The sequence below is a fragment of the Lynx rufus genome, unplaced genomic scaffold, assembly GCF_022079265.1.
Source record: "Lynx rufus isolate CCGP_SWC_20201006 ecotype Redwood Valley unplaced genomic scaffold, mLynRuf1.p SCAF_2, whole genome shotgun sequence".
Classification (NCBI taxonomy): domain Eukaryota; kingdom Metazoa; phylum Chordata; class Mammalia; order Carnivora; family Felidae; genus Lynx; species Lynx rufus.
The window spans coordinates 121,762,718-121,770,074 of record NW_025814834.1 but is presented as its reverse complement, the minus strand read 5'-3'; positions in this window follow the sequence as shown (position 1 = coordinate 121,770,074).

The following is a 7,357-nucleotide window of genomic DNA, read 5'->3' as shown; positions in this document are numbered from 1 at the left end:
ACACAGCTCTGCCCATGCAGTCCTGCCATGCAGTGGGCCTCTCCAGGGCCCCCCTGGGCGGTCACACCTCTGGCTTCCCCCACCTACTGTTTCTGTTAGCACATCCGTGAGGCTCCACCCCGCCTCCGCAGACGTGGTCAACACCTGTGTGTTTCATTCCCCCCACACCCCCCCCCCCGACAGCCGCCCACACAGCTGGCCAGAGGTCTGGTGCCTCAAATGTTGAACCCGGTGTCTTCATCCCTGGAGGACTTGGACTTGGGCCACTAGCAGCGACACGGCTGAGTCCTGGATATTAACCTGGATGTGTTGTAATGCCTCCTTCTAGTGCCAGAAAACACGGCAGTCCAAGGCATTGTCCGGACCAATATTTACACACAGAGCACCTTGTGTGGGAAGCGGTGGTGGTCAGTTCCCTGGAATAAGCCGTCATGTCCTGGACGCTGCAACACTATTGATCACAGGCTCTGGACCTCCTGAGCAAGGTCAATACTTACGGCCACAACCTTCCCCTCTGCCGTTTCCTTCCTACCTGCCCACCCCCCTCGCGCCCCCACAGATCTTCCCTTCTGGGGCTTTAGTAGAACCTCGAGTGGCCTCCGAACGTTAATGGCTTGGTGCTGGAGTGCTGCTTCCCTTGCTACCTCGAACACCCAGGATTCTGGAAGGATTTTTCCAACTAGTGGGGAGTTTTTTCTCCACTGCTAGTAGTGAGTTGGGTGGGCTAATAACACACCTGGCTGTAATTTGGGATTACTATCTGTTGGAAGATGCTAGGAAGCACTTCGAGAACCAAACAACCTTTGGGAGAAGCAAAGGCCAAAGCTTTGGTGTGACACGCCCTCTCCTCCCTTACCCGGGCCTGCAACTTCCTTCTTTCCCGAGGCCTTCTTTCCCTGTGCACCTGAAGGCAGGGAGAATTGAGAGGCAAGGGAGGGGTGGAGCCCGGTCTGGGGCCCGGTCAGAAGCTAGATGGCCCCATGGTGAGGGCCTGGTCCACCACCCAGCCCTGCCCCAAAGCTGAGGGCGGAGGGTGAGGTGGGGACGCTCCTGCCATGACGATACAGCAGAGCCGGGCCCAGCGCTGGCTTTTTGCCTCCAGGCCCCATGCTTGCTTCTGCACCACAGGGGCTGTGTCCCTGGTCCGGGGGTAAATGCTATCCAGAAGAATGTGCTGGCCTAGCAGATGGGCCACACTTCTCTTGGCTGCTTGACTGGCATCCCTCTCGAGCACATTTCTGTGATTGCTGCCAAAAAGACAGGGAAGGCGGGCACAACAGGAGGCTTGGTTTCATGCCTAGGCAGGTAATCCCTCACCTAGCTCAGAGCTATCTGCCACCTGTTGTGGCCTTGACTGCACCACAGGTCTACTGACCCCAGGGCTTTTTCATCAACGCAAGTCAACCCTCGGGCTGCTTTTTCCTGTAGGAAGTTTCTTAAAAGTGGTCGTAGTGGGTGCGGCTCAGTCAGTTAAGTGTCCGACTCTTGATTCCAGCTCAGGTCACGATCTCACAGTTCGTGAGTTCGAGCCCCACGTCAGGCTCTGCGCTGACAGCATGGAGCCTGCTTGGGATTCTCTCTCTCCCTCTCTCTCTCTGTCCCTCCCCCTGCTTGTGCTCTCTTGAAATAAATAAACATCTAAAAATAATGATAAAGATAAAATAGAAGTGGTCCTAGGGGAAGGCAGGAGAAGTGAGTCACCCGCCTTCTTTCAGACGCTCCCGCTGGGAAGGAGGAGTCCGAGGCTGGGGTGCGTGTGAGGGATAGATGGTGACAGCTCAGCAGCAACTTGGTTCTGATTCTCCTGAAGCCTCCAAGTCCACTCAACCTGGGTAGCATGGGAGCCTTTGCTCCGGGGGATGTGTTGGCAAGTAAAGCCATGGGAAACTGAGTGACAGTCGCTCACATTTGGCTTTAGTTAGGATTTAGCAAGTACACGTTACAAAAATGTCAGCTTGTGGATCTGGGGACCCTGGGGAGGGTGGGTAGCAGCATCTCCGCTTTAGACAAGAGGGTGGAAGCTCCAAACACCGCAGAGTTGCCCGGGGTTACCCTGAGATGGGCACAGCCTGTGCACGAACACCTGACTCCAAGGCCCCATTCTTCCCACCGCCATAAACCCTGCTGGCACTCCGTAAGCCACGCATCGCCGTGCAGGTGTGCACCATGACACCGGTCCCCTCTCAAGGGCCGAAGACGCGTTGAGTCGCCCGCAGGCCTCGCTTTGTGACTCAGGTTGGCGAGCGACGTGCTGCAGGCTCGCTAACACGTTTCGGGAATATCACAGAGCGCTGAGTCCTGTGCCCCGAGATGCGACAGTTACGTTTACAGGGGAAACCAACACGTCACACGGCTGGCAGTGCCAGGGCCGGGCCACGGGGTGTCTGACTTCGGGGCGCAAGCTTTTAGTCCTTCTACGACATGCTTTCAACCTGTATTTTTCAGGACAGCCCATGGAAGGGACAGGGGCAAGTGTGCTTTCCAACAGGAGCTTTTGAGGGGCGTGACTCCCCTGCAGGGTCCGTGGTTGGCAAGCAGCATATTAAATGGGGGCCAAAAAAGATGGATTAGTGGAAAAGAAAAATTAAGCCAACCGACTAAGCTAAAATAGGGTGCCTATATTGGATTGTGGCTTGGCAGAAGATTTTTAAGTTAGAATTGAAATGGAAACATCTCTTTTCCTCTTAAACAAGAAGTTACCTAGTAGAGGGGTATTTAAATACCTGCAAACTGGAGGCACGAGGTTCGGGGAGTACGGGAGGATTGCGCAGACGTCAGGAAACCAGCTCACCCAGAGCTCTGGGACAACAATGAAAACCGAGCAGGGAAGGGACTCCGAAAACTAATAGCAAAACCTGAAGCAGTTCCTGGGGTCAAACACCTGTAGATTTTCATGCGCTAAATATAGTGGAAGTTGGGTCATCTTATCCTTAAGTAAACACTACAGCTGGGCAAAGACGTTTCAAAAAAAAAAAAAAAAGAAGAAGAAAAAAAGAATCTTGACATTGGCTCAGGTTAGCCGAAGGCTGGACGAAGCAGCATTGGGCGGCTAGGAAGGGCCAGGCTAGCCCCTTGTTTCTCTGCCTTGCTCTCCCCTCTGCCCTTCCAGGCTCCCTTGTAAAATGGCCCTCTGTGGTCCTTCCCTCCCATTAGGTCGGCCCCGTGTATCTGATTGTCCTCGTGCCTCCTGTCCCTCCGCTGGTGAAGGATCAGTTTCCTTGGCTGTCACGTGATCAGCACAGGGACGGGAGGGGAGCAGAGCCCCCCTCTCTCTCTGGCACCAGGAGCAGAAGCGGCTTTTCGGCAGCCTTATTTTCCATCCTACTTCAGATACTACTGAAAGGAAAACGATTCTTTCTTTGTCTTTTGGATTTTGGCCGCCACTGAACCAGACACAGCCCCTATTTGGGGGAATGTCAAACCAGGGGCTCACTGTCACCGTCCTCAGCCCCACAGCCCATGGGTTTTGCTTCCAGCCTCTTGCCTGAAGCCAGTTTTGTGCCCAGCAGGGCGCCAGGGAAGTGAGGTGAGGAACCCCAGAGAGGCAGAAGGGCTGAGGGACAGAAGACCAGGGGCTTTGCACCCAGAGGTCTGGACCCAGCACATGCCTCGTGCTGCCCACAGCTCCCATAAACCGCCACAAGTCCGGCTGTCCTCACAGAGAGACACAGGTGATGGCGATGCTGACTTTGCATTGCTAAGAATTATTGAAACGAGGCCCTTGACATAAAGCCCCAAGCCCAGCAGCAGTGCTCAGAGACCATATCAATTCCTCGAGACATCCTCTGCCCTCCAGGAGTTTACAGTTTGCCTGGGGAACTAAGAGAAACTAAGTGGTGTTTAAAGCACCAACATAAAAAGGGCACCTGGTTGGCTCAGTCAGTTAAGCGTCTGACTCTTAATTTGGGCTCAGGTCATGATCTCTCGGTTCATGAGCCTGAGCCTCGTGTGGGGCTCTGCACTGACAGCTCAGAGCCTGCTTGGAATCCTCTCTCCCTTTCTCTCTGCCCCTCCCCCACTTGTTCTCTCTTTCTCTCTCTCTCTCTCTCTCTCTTTCTCTCAAAATAAATAAACATTAAAAAAAATACAGCACTTGGGAATGCAGGCTGGTGCAGCCACTCCGGAAAACAGTATGGAGGTTCCTCAAAAAACTAAAAATAGAACTACCCTACGACCCAGCAATTGCACGACTAGGCATTTATCCACGGGATACAGGTCTGCTGTTTCGAAGGGACACACATACCCCCATGTCTCAGAAAGGTCCAGTGACATTCCGCAGCCCACACAGCCACAGAGTGGTCTATCAGCCCGGTCTGAACCATTTTTACACCTGCAGCCAAGACGGTGTGGACCATGCCCAGCTACTGGGCTGGGAGCCTGGGGCACCGGACAGTGCTCTGTGCTGGCAGGCCGCCCCATTGCCCATTGGCCCATGGGTTGCAATATCATCATAATTCCCACTAGACAACCAGCTAGCCTCTCTCCCGAGGTGTTTCCGGCTCACGGAGTTCCCCAGAACTCCAGAAGCACTTCCCTCACCGCTGGGCTGGGGTTGGACAGGGAGTTTTCGAAAGACGCTGTTCTGGAGAACTGCAGTGAACTCACTATACAATGAAGTCATTTTGTTCTTTCACTGAACAACTTCCCTGTACTAGGAATTAGAACCTACATATGCTGAAAAGGCCCAGAACCCTCTTGCTCCCGTGTGGCAGGCTCTTTTGTAAATGTGTGACCCGCCGGTTTTGCTGGGATGTGCACATTTCTAATAATGGTGATGATAAACAAAGAGGACTTTGCATGGAGGGGGCGTTTCCTCTCTCTCCAAAGCTGCTGTTTCAGATGTTCCTCCGCTGCCTGAGCCCTGAGGGCTAGCCCACCCCCATCCCGCACCAGGGGCCTGCTCCCCCAGACCCAGGACCAAGCAGCTCTGGGGAACTGGCAGAAACAGGGCTGGCAGAAGCTGGGATTTCGCATGCTCACATTCTCTAGCACAGCTGAGTTTTCTCTGCTAGAGGCCTCCCCCACCCGAAGAGCATTCGGTGACTTCTGGCAAAGTCAGCAGCCAGGACCTGTGGGGAAAGAGGTGGAGGGATGCTGCACAGCCATTTGAGATCAGCTTGGGCAGGTTTCTGATCTCATTGTGGTGGAAACCAACTAGAGAAATTACTTATTGAGGGCATTATGAGGGTTTTTCTAGCTCAACTGTCAGCAATCTTTCTGTAAAGGGTCAAATAGGTCATAATTCAGCCTTTGCAGGCTATACAGTCTCAGTCACAACTATTTAACTCTGCTGTTATCACAAAAACAGCAATACCGTGTTCCAATGAAACTTTATAAACACTGAAACTTGCATTTCATATACTTTCGATGTAGCATGCAATATTATTAGGTTGATTTTTTCCCCATTTAAAAAAACTTTTTTAATGTTTATTTATTTTTGAGAGAGAGACAGAGCACGAGCAGGGGAGGAGCAGAGAGAGAGGGAGACACAGAATCCGAAGCAGGCTCCGAGCTGTCAGCACAGAGCCCGACGCGGGGCTCGAACTCACAGACCACGAGATCATGACCTGAACCGAAGTCGGACGCTCAACTGACTGAGCCACCCAGGCGCCCCAATTTTTCCCCAGCCATTTTAAGTGCACAATCCACTCTTGTGTGTTGGCTTTATGAAAACAGGCAACAGGAGAGATTTGACCCACTGGCTGTAGTTTGCTGGCCCTTGTTGTAGACGAAGGCTGTTTTGCAGCGTAACCCTCGTCCTCTTTTTCTGCCCCTCCCCCAACCATGTCTTTCAAACAGGTGGGGCTGCAGACTGCCAGTCTTGTTACCTGTGTATTATCAGCCTCATGCCAGCTCCCTCCACCCCTTCCCATCCCGGTCTCTGGTTGTGATCGCCTATTGCACCTGCTAGCATGACCTGCTGTCACCCCAACTGTGAAGTTGGGCCTGGAGGTTCTAGCCACGTGGGCGTCACGGCAGTGGGGCCCCAGATGGTCCTCTCGGCCCACCTTCCACTGTACCTCTCAGCCAGCTGGGGAAGCCCCTCTCCCTCTCAGGGTCACAATTTCTCCTGTGTTCCCAGAAAAGGATGGGAACCTGGGTGCACTCCCTGTGTGCTTGGTTCCTCCTGGGTGTCTGACTTTTCCATTCAGGAGGGAGCTGGCAGTGAGAATGAGACCCGAGTGAGGGCTGAGGAGCCAGACGGACTTTGCATGGTCATTTCCCAACTCTGTGACCTTTGATAACTTGCTTAACCTCTCTGTTTCCTCGACTATAAAAATGGGGATGGTAACCTGCTACAGTTAGTATAAGGACTGCAGCAGATAAAGTTAGTGAAAAGATCCTAGCACTAAGGAGATGGTTAATAAATGATAGCCTGTGTGTGTGTGTGTGTGTGTGTGTGTGTGTGTGTGTGTTTAACCAGGACAATTCTTCAGTAAAGTAGTGGTCATCATTTGGGTACTCAGCTTGCCTGGTTAAGGTCACCTGGGGTGCTAGTCAAACATTCAGACTCCCAGGATGCCATCCCAAGATTCTGATTCAGTAGGTCTGGGAAAGGGCCAGGGAACTGTTCTCAGATTTTTCCCGTGTGCTCTGGAGTTTGGATACCACTGCATAAGGGTTAAGGAGGAGATATACCACAGGATCAGGGATGGCAGGATCCTAGGCTCAGAAGATGACCTCCCCAGGGACAGAAAATCCTTGAAGATGGGGTCCCCTGTCACAGTTCTCAGCAAGAAAACAAGGCAACCAGAAACATCAGACCAACAAGCTAGATGCCCACACTTAGAATTAGTTTGGAGTTTTTAAAAGGCCTGCCCACACAGATTCAATAAGAGAGACCAATCTGCCTGTCATTTCCTTAGACTATTAGGCCAGGGTGTGGAAAGACAGTTTTGTTTTTGTGGTTTTAGCTGACTATTGTTAACACATAGCATTTTTACTTCAGATCTTGAAAACGCATGTGCCTGGAGAGGAACCGTGTGCTGAATAGGAATAGAATTAAGAGGATTTGTGGTTTCTAGAACACAACTGAGCCCAAGAACTCCACTCCGAGGGTGGTGGTAAGAGATTTTCACTTCCCGTGATGAAATCCCCAGTCTTGGAGGTTTAACTGTGGAAGGAGAATCCTCTGGTGGGAAGGGTAGGTGGTCTCGCAGCTCTTCCGGCCCCTTGGGAGCCTCTGTCCTCAGGACACTGCTACTTCCTCTCAGGAAGCCACTCTTTCCTGCAGAGACACCACCAAATGTCCCTGGTGCCCCGAAGCCAGTCAAGACAAGATGGATGCTTCAAAAGGACATTTTACTAAATGTTAAGGGAGAACAAAAGGAAAATACATATAGAAAGAATTCTAAAC